We start from the raw sequence: 15,426 nt of genomic DNA, 5'->3' as shown, positions 1-15,426 counted from the left end.
AGCCAAGGACAACCGGTTGCTCTCCCTCCCCCTCTTCATGAATCAAGAGACAAAATTAAGAGCGTGCTGGCCTCTCCCGGGCTGCACAAGAACAGTGAGTTCTCTCAGAGTAGGGGCCAGGCCTGCCTTGTTCACCGCAGGGCTTGGCACATCCTAGGCACTCATAAAATGTGCACTGAACGAATGAATGAAAATGCCACGTGGTCCAGTCCGGGGTCTTAGAGGCGCATTTTTGCTGAGCTGTTCCAAGCTAGCAGGCTACTTTGGTCCCCTGCGCCCTGAAGCTGCCTGCTAGCGCCCAGAAGGTGTCTGCAGTCCTTCTACTTCTCCCCCCATCCTCCCATTCCAGGCTTAGACACAAGGAGGAAACTAAGAGAAGCAAAATGCATGGGGCGGGGGGTCAACACCAAGACAGGTACAATGGCAATTACAATATTCTCCAGTAACTTCTGAGCTGCTCTCAATGCAAATTGCTGTTCTCAGTGCAAAAAGACAAAACAAAAAACAACCCTGCCGCGTTCCAGAAAGCTTTCTTTGAGCGTTGCTTCTTGCCATCTACCCACCCCATGCTTTTATGACCTGTTTAATCATGGCCTCCTTATTTAACCTTTTCCTGGCCACCCCGGGGAGAATTTCAAAACCCGAGCCCTCGGGCGCAGACTTTGGTGTCCTCAGCTGGAATCCCTCCTGGTGCACCGAGGTCCTGGCCCTTGGAACCAGCAGGGGGGCCTTCTACCTTCCTACGAGGTACCTTAGAGATGAACTCAGAGTGAGCGTGTGCCTGCGAGTGAGAAAGTGCATGTGGGTTTGCCTGTGACTGCGTTGGAACATTCTGGGTGTGTTGTTTTCCTCACAAAAATCGCTCCGGATCCCCCTCCTAAGTCCGTTCACACATGTCTTTCCCCAGAGACGCTAAGTGTAGCTGGTTATTTCTCATTTGCTGCTCCATCGGCCCATCCACCTCTCCATCCATCCATCCCTCTGCCATAGCTGAAAGCTGACCCCCTCTCACCCAGCTCCCCTGCAAGGGTGCAGGGCACCCTTTCAGCCAGAAGTGACATGGACGCCCCTCAAGCCCAGTTGTGGCCCCGCCTTTGCTCTCCCAGTGCGTCATTTCTCTCTCAGCTAAGGTTCTCCCTGGCTCGCTGTTTGTCCCTCCACCATTGAAGCGCCAGGCAGTATCTCTACACTTCCGGTCACTTCACCGTGTACCAGAACAGCTGGGGGTGGCAGGCCCCTCTGCTTCAAGCCCTGCATCCCTACCCCCTGGCAGACACACCCCTGGCTGCCCCTTCTCTCTTGCTTTCGCGTTGGCCCGCTTAACCCTCCTGAAAGCAGATTCTCCCTTCTGTGGGCTCTGCACACAGCCTGGGACGGGGGAAGGGTGATAGAAAGTCTTTCTTTGCCAAGGCCAAATGCCCAGTATCACCTCCTCTGGGAAGCCTTCCTTCGCCCCCTAGCTACTGCTCTGTCACATCTGCCTGGTTATTTCCTCCATAGCGTCTATTCTTAGCTGACATTGTCTCCCACATTTGTTGACTTACTTGTTTTATTGTCTGTCTTCCTATGGGAATGCGAGTCCGTGGCTACTCTCTCCCCAGTAGGAAATACAGTGCTCAGCACATAGCACTACTCGGTAAATATCTACTGAGCAAATGACTAAATAAGTGAATGAACGAATGGCTATCGGAGGAGCATTGCCCTAGGTTTGCAGAGTAACTGCTCAGTCCCTGTGGCTCAGGGCTGGAGCTCTTGAGGCCAGGGGTGTAGGACTGTGTTGGTTAGAAGGTCCCTGATGGAGAAGGGAGAGGCACAACAGACACTCCTTTATTTCAAAGGGAAGGACAGATTCGGAGCCACCCCGTTTGGTCTGAGCTCCCTCCAGCCCATCCCCCACTGCACTTTCTCTGTCTTGTGCAAACAGTGGAGCTGCGGAGGGAGAGCAGACCCCCTTATCTGTTATGTGACTTCCTCTGACTGCCCCAAGTCTTGACTTCCAGTGTGAGTAACACAGGGACCGTACCTCAGTGAGTCGCGTACACTACTTGGTTTGCAGTTGCCAATCTGTAAATGCCAGGAGGCAACAAAGACTGCTCAGACTTTCGGGGCTGCTGAATGGGCATTTTGAACACCTGTAGAGGGGGCGGGAAGAGTCAAGAGATGAAGGGGGAAGGCCAGGGATCTTATAAATCTTGGGCGGGAACGTTCCTGCTCTGCAGACCCCAGTACACAAACCTCACACTCCCGACACAACATAAATAAGCAATCATGTTTCGGACAACTGTTACAAGTCAGCTCTTGCACATTGAGATCTTCGCAGTCCTCGCAACAGCCCTATGGTGGTACTATTATCTTCATTTTACAATGATTAAAAAATCGAAGCACAGAGAAGTGAAGCGATTGCTTACGGTCACACAGCAAAGCAGACGACTTGGGATTCGAACTCAGGTGATATGACGTCAGAACCCACGCTCCTCACCGCTGCGCGTTCTCAGACATCTCTGGGGCCCCGCGGGTCGAAAGGTTCCTGATTCCTCTCGGCCTGCAGGGCTCTCAGAGGAGCTCCCACTTCTCCAGTGCCGCAGTCGCGGGCGCGAGGGATTCGGGGCGCTCGGCAGCCTCGGCCGCATACGCTGACCCACAGTGCCCTCCTGGGGCGGAGGACCACGTTGTAGCCCCGAGGTCCGCGCCAGCGTTCACCACCGCCATCCAGCCTTCAAGACTCTGCCCCGATCTCCCCGGAACGCGGACACCCAGGCACCTTCCCGCGTTTGGCTCCAGCACCCGCGGAGCTCCCGGGGCGGCCGCGCCCCTTGTGGGATGGAGCCCGGGAGGGAGGCACTCCCCGCCCAGGTTCTCCGAAGGCTCCGAGGCCGCGGCGAGTGCGGACGCACCACCCGGCAGGTCCGCTCCCAAGCGCTGCCCGCGGAAGGAGCGCGGGTCGCTTAGGCGTTTTGAGCCTAGGGAGGACCTCGCAGGGGAACAGCAGGTCCCGGGAGCGCCGAGTCGTCCGCCTTTCCTCCTTGCCCACGGCCCCCACCTCTCATTCGGACCAGTACCCCGAGTTTAGGTGCTTAGCGTTCGCGGAGTCTGGCCCCCGGTCGGCTCCGGGCTGGCGCACGCGGAGAGGCCTGAGAGGGACAGCGCCCACCCCACCCCGCCATTCTATGCTTAATAAGGCCGCGGAGTAAGGGGGCCAAAAGGAAGTCTGCATGCAGGGGTATGTCTTCATTCATATGGGAAAAGCACGAACTCCCTAAATGCGGCTAAACGAGGCGTTCTAATGAGTTCTAGTCGCTCGCACACAGTTCGGTCTTGAGGGTCAATGAAATACAAAGCCGGAGGGATGAAGGTTTTGAAAATGACCAACCCCGACGCTCCCGCCCGCCGGAACGCATACCTCCAACCCCCTTCCCCCGCCCCACGATGCGCTGCCGGGATCTGCCTCCCCGATCTCCGGGCGCCGCGGGCACCGGGTACCTTTCGGAGCAGGACTGGGGTTCCGGTCCGAAGGCGCGGTCCAGGCGCGCGACGGAGCCTAGTTCCCTGTTCCCCACTTAACCCAAGTGCAAGGCAAAGCGCTCAGGGCAGGGAGAGAGAACTCAGAGGCCACAGCAGGCGAAACTGGGGTCTGGCGAGCCCCCTGGAAAACCCGGCTTGGCTGGAAAGCTCGTGAGGGGAGGCCTCCACATAGCCGGGGCGACCGCCTTAATCCTTGATCCGGAGAGGAAGTTGGAACCGGAAGTCCTCCTCTGGGGTCCGAGCCTGTGCACCCTTTGCATATCGGTTACAGCCCAGGAGAACACAGATAATTTACATCCACAGATAATTCCCCAACATCATTAGCCAAAACCCCAGCCAGGTGCTTGTATCGAAGCCTCCTGTCCCATCTTGTCTTCTCCCCTGTCCCTTCTCTCCTGGAAGCCGGCCCTCTAGGATTTCAGAAAGATCAGCCGTGGGAAGGTGGAGGCCAAAACACACCACCTCACATACACAGGAGTCCTGAGGCGCCTCGTGGGCAGAAATGCAGCTTCAGTTTCTTGGGGTGCTTGCAGGGTGGAGAGGATGTGTCCTTGCTCAGCCTTAGTTCTGAGGAAACATATAGAAACTTTCTATCCATTTCTCGGCTGGGGAGAGGGAGGCTTCAGTGATGGAGGGAAAGGAGTGTTGATGGCCAGCGGGATCTGAGGACTCCCTCACACTGTGTGTCTGCATGTGCCGGTTTCTGGGGAGTGCGTTCAAAACTGTCAACAGTCTCAAAGGGGATCCTGACCCCAGAGGGTTAAATTTCACTCATTTGGGCAGAGCTGATCCCTTGGGACAAAACAGGGCTCTTTCCAAAGCCCTCTCTGTTCCCTCAGACCTGGACTTTACCCCCTTCCTCTCCACATAGCTTTCCCTCTGCAACAGAGAGGCCTAAATGTCCAGGCTGGGACTGCCCAACTGACAGCCTAGAGCAGGGGTCCCCAACCCCCAGGCTGCAGACCGGGTACTGGTCCACAGACAGCAGTAGGCGAGCGAGCGGAGCTTCGTCTGCTGCTCTCCATTGCTCCCCATCGCTCCATTACTGCCTGGACCATCCCCTTCCACCCGCCCCCCGCGTCCACGGAAAAATTGTCTTCCACGAAACCGGTCCCTGGTGCTAAAAAAGTTGGGGACCTCTGGCCTAGAGGGTCTCTTCCAGGTCTAGTAAGGGGTGGTCTTCCCAACCTGCCACTCAGAAGACCAAGATGGAGCCAGGGAGAGGGAGAGGTGAATGGGGCAGGCTTCTGTGGCGGCAGGAAAGGTTTCTTGATTCTCCTTCTCCGGGGATCCTTGGAATCAGCCCGGAGCCCTTCCCCTCTGCCCCTCCTTTCCCCACTCCTCTCCACCGATCCCCAGAGCCTGTTGGCATATCCACACACCCTCAGTGCCCTGAGCACGCTCTGCTGCCATCACTGGGAGCAGAGTGGGGCCCCTAATTCCCTTCTCTCTTCTCCCACAGCCCTGAGAGTCCTCCTCCCCTTAGGTTTCATTTGTCCACTTGTCCCCTCCCCCAGCCCCAAGAGTTCGTGGGCAGCCAGTGGCAGCTGTGTTGACTCCAATTCCAGCACTCCCCCCAGTGCTGTTCTCATGGATGGTGGGAGGGGGCTTCTGGATTCTCTCTAGGACGGAGCTGGGCTCAGGAGTCTGTCTGTGGCAGTGGCGAGGCCTCTGGGGCTGGAAAAGGTGGGAGGAGGGAGGAGGCAACAAGGGGTCCCGATAGTCATTCCATTAGTGGTCAAGAGCCCAGCTTTAGAGTCAAGTTGGAATCCCACTTCTGCCACTTTTTGGCTGTGTAACATGGGCTCTGTGACTTCTTTCATGGGCCTCAGTTTCCTCTCCTGTAAAATGGGGATAATAATAGTACCTAGTTCATAGAATAGCTGCATACATTAAATGAGATCATGCTCACTTTAGGTGTTTTCTGGTATCAGCAATAATGACTTCCTTTCCATATGGAACACTCTGCTATTTTAAACGTTATAGCCCAGCCTTAAAGAACCAGAAATGACTAGTTGGGGTTCCTGCCCTTCAACCATTGTGAAAATGGGTCATATTCATCCTCCAGACCACAGCTTCTCCCTGGTCAGGGTCTTCTAAGGCACCAGGAGTGAAAAGGCCAAAGGAATTTTCAGGCCCCATGGTCCAGCGCCTCCTGTTAGCTGGTACAGGCGAGGTAGAGGCTGTGTGTTGTGTTTTGGGGGGGAGGTTATAGGGGAGAAGGGTGGCTGCTGACCTCCAGCTCCGGCTCTGTCCCACCTCAGCACTTTCAGCAGCAGCGCCTTCACATACCTTGATTCTCTGTAAACTCACCACTGTCCTGTGGAGGAGGGTTTATGTCCCTGCTTTACAGGCAGGGAAATGGACGCCCCTTGCCCAAAGCACACTGTAGCAAGAGGTCAGGATGACCCTCGAGCTCGGGTCTCATGGCTCCCAGGCCTGGTATCTTTATCCCGGCGTCCACAGTGCACTGGGGCCTCAGGGACGGGCTTGGGGTCTGGCATCAGCATCCCCTGCCTGTACCTCCTCCCCCGCGTGCCCCACCACCTGCCTCCCCAGAGAGAGGTCCCCGCCCCAGCACCTGTCATAGAGCACACACTGTGATCCACATAATCCCGAAGTTTGTGATTGGCAGGGAGGAGGGCTGGGAGGAGGGGAGGGGGAGGGGAATGCGGGAGAGATATACTTCTTGAGTAACCTTAGATGCCCGAGACAGAAGGAGAGACTGCTACAAATGGCGCTTGGCTCAGTGCCTGGCACATAGTAGGTGCTCAGTAAATGGTGGCGGTTATTATATTTCTATTGCCTCCTGCTCTCACTAGCAGTCCCCCAGCCATCGCAGCCCCCTCCATCTGAGGATGCCTGTGGCTTAACCTCCACCCTCTCTCTTCCACCTCGCCTGGGGTCTTTCTCTCTTCGGGACCTGTGGGCGCACAGCTGGCCTCGCCGCCGCGATCCCGGCTTGCCCGGAGCCCGGCCCAGAGCGCACAGCTGCGGGCAGACTGTGGTCACTTCTGGAGTCGACCTCTCCTCCCCGAGCAGAAGGGTGGGGGTCGGGGGAGGAGCCTTGACTGCCAAGCTAAGGGCAGAAAAACAGTGCAACCGTGTGCTTCCCCAACCCCGAGCCTTCGTGGGAACCTACGGCGAGCGCTCGCGGCTCGCGGCTCGCCCCCGGAGCGGAGAGAATCGACTTGGAAAATCAAAAAGGCAGCTGATGAGTTAAAAGAAAACCAAATCTGTAGTCTCCTTCCAGACTCGGGCTGCCACCAGGGGACAGAGACGAGGCCCCAGGAACCGGGCTGCGGACATCCCTGGCAGCTGGCGCTTTCGCTGCGTATATTGGGTGCCCTTTCAGGGCCCCGAGTACCTCCGCTGATCCGCGCAACGCGCACCCCGCCTCGGTCCTCACCCAAGGGCTAGGAGAATGAAAGAGACAGGGCCAGGCCACGAAGACGAGCTGCCCACCGGAAACACCCAGGGAAATGCAACCCTTCCAGAGGTGGCGGTGGAAGAAACACATGGCTGGAGAGCCGGGAGACCCTGCGCTCCTGCCGCCAACTGCGCAGTGACCCGCTGTTGGGCCTTGGACACCGGGATTCCTCTCTCAGACAATTATCCCCATCTGCTCTGTCATCTTCAGGAGCGCGGAAACTCCTGGCTGCTTTCTCCAACTTGAATTCGTTTCCAGGTTGTAGAGGAGTTTTTCAACGGGTAGTTGAAAACGGGCTAGCTGTAGAGGCAGGCAGATCTGGGTGCTAATCCCCAGCTGCGGTTGTGAGAGCTTGGGCAAGTCATTCTCCTCCTGTGTCTCAGCGTACTTATCTGTGAAATGGCAATGATTATTCCGATCTCCTGCGAAAGTTGTGAGGATTAGAAATCAGGTGGGTAGGCGCTCCCTTAAGTTCAGGTCTTATTCTTTTGGGGGACAGTTGCAGATCTTCAGGGGTGTGGAGGAACAAGCAGTTCTTGTGGCCACGCTGACCTCGAGTCCAGTCGCGTTCAGATTACCCCTCATCAGGTTTCCGGAGCTCCTAACCGGGGGCCACGTGACTCGCTCTTTGATGGCCAATCGAGTCCTTTCAGGATCAGTCTCCTTTAAAAATAATTCACCCGTCTTGTCCTTACCCTTGCCAAGCTAACTGGACTCACTTTCAATTTCTTGGTGATGAAGGTAGGGGGCAAAATGAGCATTGCTGATTTTTGTGCGGAAAATAGCAATCGATGCCTTTTTTCTTTTCTTTTTTTTAAAGGTGAAGTCCTTAAAAATTAACCATTTTAACGTGAACGATTCAGCGACATTTAGCACGTTTGCAGTGTTGTACAGCCACCACCTCTGTCTAGTTCCAAAACATTTCCATCTCCCCAAAAGGACCTATTTTTCTTATTCAGCGCTTTCTCCAGAACTGAGTTGTGTGCAGGCAGACAAGCGAGACAACAGCACTTCATGCCCTTGCAACTCATCTTTTCAATGCCTTTAAAAAAGAGCTCTGTTTCCCAAACGATTTGCAAAGTTGATCTCAGAGGACCAGGGAGCCAAGGAGATGGGAGCAGGGTGTTTATTCAGAACCCATGGGGATCAGGGTGTGCGTGAGAGCATGGGGTAGGGGTGGGGGATTATGGGACACGGAACTGGAGAACCAGGTCCAGGTAGAGGGTTTATGATGGCCCTGACCATCCAAAAACTATACATACAATTCTCATCCTGCAGGAGTGAGGACTCTATTTAATTTCGCACAAGCATTTACATCAGTGGCTTGTAATCATTTTAGGGGAGCCACTTCTTTGATCATCTGATGAAAGACGAGGACCCTCTTCCTGGAAAGATGCAGATAGATGCTGTATTCATTTCTGAGGGTTATAACAAATGACCACAAACTTGGTGGTTTACAAGAACAGACATGTATTCTCTCCCAGCTATGGCGGCCAGAAGACTGAAATCAAGGGATCAGCAGGGCCAGGTTCCAGGGAGGGTACTTCCTTGCATTGCCCAGCTTCTGGTGGCTCCAGGCTTTCCCTGTGGCTTTCCTTCTCCCATCTCCACCTTCATCTTCATGAACTTTCTGTGTCTTCTCTTTTGTCTCTTGTAAGGACACTCGTCATTCGAATTGGGACTACCTGGAGAACCCAGGATTAGCTCTTCTTGAGGTCCTTTACTTAATTTAGCTGCCAATATCCTTTATGCAAATAAGCTCACAATCACAGGTACTGGGAGCCAGGACCTGGAGGTATCTTTTGGGGGCTATGGTTTAACCCCAGTACAGGTGCATACACCCAATTTCACGTACAACTTCAGGGGCTCCCAGACTCCTGTCAAATCAGAAATCTCTGATGGAATGTCACAAAGGAATCCTTTGATGTCGCTGTTAGAAAGGTGGAGAGAAAAGAGATCACCCCTGTTTCCATGGTTCTTTTTAAGGAAGGACATGCCCACATGTGGTTAAAAGGAGAAAATGAACCGGCCATTCTGCCCCTGTGATATCATCTACCCTCTTGAGGAAGGACATTCCAGAACATTCTAGAGACAGAAACTGGTTTCCTTTTTGCAAAGAAGGCCTTGAAAAATGCGGCATCTGCCAGAATCTAAATTTGTGAAAAGGGACCAACAGGAAATTTCGCCCCGTCAGGCAAACCTCATAAAGGCCCTGCAGGGGCCTTACCGCTCAGAGAGGTCTTTTAAGAAAATTGCAACTTTTAGTCAGACCCTGAGGGAAGTCTCGCAAAGATCTTCACACTCCTTTGCGGCTTCTCTTTCTGGGGTGGTGAGGGAGGAGCAAGCTTTTCTCCAGGGAAGGAGGCAGGTGTGGAGGTGGAGGTGAGGGATCTGGGCTGGGGAGAGGATATTCCCCGAGCCAGGGAACAGGGTGGCTCCAAAGACAGAAGTGAGAGCTTCCTCAGCTGAGTCCCTGGGCCGCCACCTGTGTCCTTCCTGCAGATTGGACTTATAGAGTGCAACATTTTAATAAAACACACACACACCTTCCCATTTTGGCGCATTAAGAGATTCCTAACAAAACACCGTCATGTTGCTATACATTTTTCTCCCAGCGCCCTCACGAGTAATAACTCAGCTCTGGCATTTTGCATTTAATGTTTATTTTGACGGCTACATTCCAGTCGGAGTTGGGGCTCAGGGTGGGGAGGGAGAAGGCCAAAAAAAAAATGCCTCCTCTTTCCTAGCCATCACCTGTGTGTTTTTAATAAAAAGTCCCCACAAATTGGGGAGCCCACACTTGAAAAGGAAGGAGGGAGATCATGACACCTTATCAGGAAGTACCAGTGGCCTCAGCTCTAGGAAGTAGCTGGGGTGAAGCCCTGGCTGGGTCCTGCCAGTGTGGGTCCCCAGAGGATTTCTGGAATGTCTCCTTTGCTCATGCCATGCATTCAGCCTGGGGTGCCCTTTTCTCTTCTCCCGCAGCTTCTGAAGCACAGCGTTCTCATCTTCTGGAATTTCCCCCACATCTTTTCTCCACCACTTATGGGCCCCTCCCTTGAAGAGTATTCATTTTATCCTCTTAGCACCTGTAGTGGAATCTTTGGCTGGAATGGGCTCAGGCAAAATAGTATTGAAGGAATGAATGAATGAATGAACGAACAAGTGAACTTAAGTAGGTTGGAGAATCCTGTTTCACTACATCTGAGTTACCTCCATGAAGGCAGCTCTTTGGGGAATGGTTAATTATTTTCTCCCTTAAAAAGGAATCTGAATAGTTCAAAATCATGTGGAAATCAGGTCACAACCCGTTTTCCTTCAAAGGTGCTGTATTCCAGTCATCTTACACCTAAGGTCAGAAGGGAGGCTTCTAGTTTATTCTTTTGCCTCCAGATAGAAACAAAAGATAGGAGGCTGGTCCAAACTGTCACAGATGTGGGAGTTGCTTCCTGGAGGCTGAGGCTAGGGGTCCCATTAAATGATAGCTGATTAAGGCTCACCTTCCCTGTGCCTTGGCTGTGGGGCTTCCCCAGTACGCTTCTACCAGCAGCCTCTCCTTCTGAGGACCTCACACCCCCCCTGCTTGTCTTCCCGTGGGGCCACTGATCAAAGCCTGGCTATTCCCGAGGCTTGCTCAAATTGTCGGTGGAGATAATGAATGGAAAAAAAAAATGCTTGTAAACTGCAGAGTGCCTGGGACATGGAGAGTGGCACCTAACATGTGTATGTTTCAGTGATTGTGAACAGGTGGTGGGTGGATCAGACCCCGGAGTCAGATGATTTGCACTTATTGGCATGAGACCTCAGTTTTCTCATCTGTAAACTGGGAATAACCTTAGTAATTGGGTCCTGGGAAGTGAGAGGGGGTACGATTATTTGAGAAAGTTCATGGGAAGTGCTTTACTCTCACTGTCCAGATTGGAGAGGACCTGGCTATATATCTGTCACTCCCTGAACTCTGGGCTGGGGTCCCCTTCCTTCCCCAACCTCCACCCCACAGCCCTCCCCGGAAGGGAGGGACAGCCTCTTCCAAGCTGCTTTACTTTGCCTTCTCTATGGAGGAAAACTGTTCTCCCTTCAAGAGTTCAAATGCTGCCTCTGCCACTTATTTGCTGGTTGACTTCGGGTGAATTACTTAACATCTCTGAGGCTGTTTTCTTATTTGATCAATGAGGATGATAATACTGACCTGGGTGGATTGCTCTGAGGATGGAAGGAGATGATGGGAAGGCCTGATACACAGCAGGCACTTGACAAATGTTTTTCCTTTCCTTCCTTTCCCCAAGTAGATGACAAGCAGATACAGTACCTGGTGCTCTGGGTGCCTCTCTTAGGGCCCACACACAAACAGTGCCTACTAGCTGCTGTGGATGGATGGACGGGCAGGAAGCTGCATTGCCCATAATGGGGAGCTCTCAGGAAGATCACCTCACTCATCCTGGCTTCGTGAGGACCCCATGCATTTTTCCCTTTTACAAACCCTCAGCCTGACCCACAGCATTTTAAAGCTGAGATAAACAGCTCCAGGGCAAAGCCAGGCATCAGGGCTGATCTTGGCTCTTTCCAAAGTATTTCTGAGCCTTTCAGCAGGATCCCAGCCCTGACTCTGCAAGCTCTCTAGCTTTAATGGGTGCTGATCACTTTACACCCGTGAAACCCTCGGCAAATGGTCTTGGTCTCTGCTGCGCCATCCAGGCTGGCAGCAGGGCGCTGGCACTCAGCCTCTGCCTGAGGAAATGAAAGCCTGATGGGGCTCAAGGGCGAGGTGGTGAAGGAGCTTCCAGAAACATCATGGCAGCTAGAGTAAGCTTTCCCCTATAGCTGGCCCATCCCGCAAACAGCTCTCCCTTCCCAAATAGGGCAGTGAGACCTGCTGCATCTGGGGACTCCTGTCAACTCCCAGAGGCCCTTCCTGATCCAGCTGTGTTTCTGACCTACAGTAGTAGTCATCGACAGTTAGTACCATTTATTGAGCACCTATTATGAGTCAGACCCACTTCTCAGCTTGTTCCATTGATTCCCTCTCCCGGGCCACCAATCAAAGTTAGTTCCCTCCCCAGGGACTCACTGTCCCTTACCTGCTTTAATTCTTCAGAACACTTATCACTAGCTGTAACGATCTGGTTCATTTATTTGTTTCCTTTGTCTGCTGTCTGTCTCCCCTATTATAATGTCAGGAACCTTGTCTGTTTGTTCATATACCAGGGCCTGGAGAAGCGCTTGGCACAGTACCGGTGTTCAGAAAATATTTTGTGTTTTGTCTGAATGAACGGATAATCTTCAGAGCAATCTTATGGGAGGGGACTGTAATTATCCCCATTTTACAGATAAGAAAACCGAGGCAGAGAAGAGGCCAGGAGCTTTGACAAAAGGCACACATAGTCCAGAAGGGCAGAGCTGGGATTCCAATCCTGGAATGTTTGACTGAAATCTGTGCTGTTCTACCCCACACCACCTCACCCCGCTCACCTGGCTTCCCATAAGGTGAGTACTCTGTTGGGAACAGAAGGCCTTGTCAGAAATGGAAACTTGTGGCCCTTGCGTCTGAAAAAACATTTCCCAAATATTTGTATTCATGATCCTACAATATCTCATGTTCTGTAGTTTTCACAGAAATCAGTCAGGTTGCTATCCTTCTATACCATTTTATAATGAAGATACCAAAGCTCCGAGAGGTTGTGCTCTTGCCTAAAGACACACAGCGAGGAAGTGACGGAGCTGGCATTCGAGTCGGAGCTGGCTGGAAAGGTCGTGCTCATCTCACCTCTCAGGCACATGGCCTCCCGCGGAATCTGAGTGACCCCTCTGGACTCACACAGTCAGGAAGTGACAAAGCAGATACACGGTCAGGTCTTGGGTTGCCATGCCCAGTTCTCCTCCCCCCAACTCAGTATTACAGCCTGGAAACCCAGTGGGCAGAAGGAAGGCATGAAGGTCCTGACTGAATACATGGTGTGGTTGCCTTGAGGGTTGGGAATTGGCCAAAGGTGATGGAGCCTCTATCAAGGAGACTCACAAGGTCATTTGCTCGCGCGCACGTGCATGCGCGTTTGTGTGTGTGTGTGTGTGTGTGTGTGTGTGTGTGTAAAATATTAAGGCCTCACCCCACCCCACCCCACTGTGGATCCGAGTATTTTGGAGGGAAGACAAGGGGCAGAGAAGCTAGAAAACCTGGCCGGATTTATATGGGAAAGACTGCAGAGACACAGGACGTAGGAATATGTACAGAAAGGGTGAAGGTGCAGGCTGCGGTTGCAAGAGTGAGGTTTTGGGGATTTGGAGTCAGAGAACGGAGACTTGGAGGGAAGCTGCCAGGTCTAGGAGCTGCGGGGGAGCAGAGGGGGGAGTGAGAGTCTTTAAGGTGTTTTTCCATGTAATATTTTAGGAATATAATCCCCCATTTCTGGTGGGTCTGCAGTCAACATTTTAATAGAATTTCAAGTTACTTCTGGACGCTGGCCGATGTTTCTTGGATTGAGGCTCTGTGTCTAGAGAGGCTATGAGCTAGCCTAGTTTTCATGGGTCCATGTGTCTGTGTGGTTCTCCACATGTGGGCACATGTCTGCACATGTGTGTGTTCACATGTGTGTGGGAGTTTGCTCTAACTGAAGGCATGTGTGCATGTGTATGTGGCAGGGGGTACGAACGGCCTGTCCATCCCCACTGCCCAGTTCCGAATTGTGAGCACAGCTGCCACCCAGGAGGGCGTCAGATGACTGGCGGGGGAGGTGGCGGGGGAAGGTCTCAGTCAGGAGGAGTGCCCCACCTCATTTTTGGGGGAATTGGCATCTGTGGGAGACAGAGCAGCCTGTGTGGGGATGGGCTCACAGGGCCAGAGGACACAAAAAGGCCTCCAAGGGGATTTAGCGGAGAGAGAGGCAGACAGCAGAGAGGGAAGGACCCAGGCAAGGGGGTGGTGGTCCTTGGGTGGGAGTGGGGATGCTCTAGAGGTGGTGAGGTGTGTCCAGCGAGGCCGTCCTCATCCTTGCCTTTCCCCGGTCCTCCCACTCACACCAACCCGGAGCAAATGATGCTGGGGCCTCTGGGAAACAATGGCAACGTGCATGGGGCTCTACAGCCAAGGAGCTGAGCACAGGAGTAGCTTTTGTACTTAGAGCCAAGAAACCCGGTTACCATCCGAGCTCTGCTCACACCAACAAGCTGTGCAACCTTGGGCAAATCACCTGGCCTCCTCATCCCAGCTTCCTCACAGTGGCGCCACCTGGGGGCTGGAGGACTGCATGGGCTTGTGGGTGGAACGGTGCTGTGTGAGCTCTGGGGTGCTGGCGTTTGGGGTCTGGGTTTCTTACTGTGACCGCCAGTTCTGACCCTACCCTGGGCTCTCTGGAAATTCTGGGTCTGGTGTTCTGGAAGCAGGGCACCTATAGGGTTGTTTCCAAAATCCTCTCAGCCTTAAATTCGTTGTATTTAATCTTGAATTTGACAAAATCAGTCTCTTTTAGGAGGCCGGTCCGGGTGCCTGTTCAGCTACCTTGTGATCGCTCTCCCAGAGCCAAGGAATGACTGATGCCTATGCCAGCTACTCACTGCTCTTTTTGGTGTTAACTTAAAAGGCTGCCTTCGGTGTCCCTTCAGACCCAGCTTCTGCATTTCACCCTCTGCAAGTGGGAAACCTGCAGGCGGGACTCAATGCCTTTTGTCTCCTGGTCTGGTCTCGGCCACAGACTGTAATACTATGTGGATGATGAAGTTATTTGTCAATTACCTGACTCTTTGCAAACATAAATCATTCCTCAGTTTACCCCACTGAACATCTTTGTTAAACTTTGTTTTTCTCGCCCTGCTGATCGACGCACACTGTTCTGAAACCCATCATTTGATGGTTACACACGAGACAAGCCTTGGAGCAAGTGTTTTCCATGACTACTGCCTTGCAGGGGTGTGTATAACGGTACCCCTTTTCCTTGATCCTTTTCTGTCTTTTTTCTATGTTGTTCCCTCGCCTCTCCTATCACACTTCTCCTCAGACCCTCCCTCTCCCCCATCATTCCCTCCCTACCGCCCTTTCAACCTGGTCTGCCCCCTTCCCCTCCCTCTTCCCCAGCCCTGTCTCTGGAGCCAGAGCCTTGGCAAGGATGAAAGCCACTGGCCAGGCCCATAAATCAGCCGGCCTGTGCCCCTTAACCTTCCCCATTAACCTCTCACACTGGCAGGCATTAAGTGTTACACTTGGCTGCCATAAATTACTCGCCAGTGAATTTATGAGCGCTCCCCCCTCTAGAGGGCTGCTTCCTCATCCTCCCTGCACTTGCCCTCAGGGTTTCCAGAGATCAAGCCCCAGGCTTGCAGTCAGTGCCTGGTCCTGGCCCGTGACTCCCAGTTTGATGCTCCGCACCTGATCTCCCCATTACACACACACTAGAAGGCAGAAGGGGCGGAGGGGAGGGGCGGATGTGTGTGGCAGTCACCCCTTAACTCTGCTACTTAGAATCCCCCTCCCCAGAGGCCATCAC

Source organism: Aethalodelphis obliquidens, unplaced genomic scaffold (genome assembly GCF_003676395.1).
Source record: "Aethalodelphis obliquidens isolate GAN/ISIS:26980383/991018 unplaced genomic scaffold, ASM367639v1 scaffold14, whole genome shotgun sequence".
In the NCBI taxonomy this organism is placed as follows: domain Eukaryota; kingdom Metazoa; phylum Chordata; class Mammalia; order Artiodactyla; family Delphinidae; genus Aethalodelphis; species Aethalodelphis obliquidens.
The sequence above is the reverse complement of the archived record's forward strand: the minus strand, read 5'-3'. Positions refer to the sequence as shown.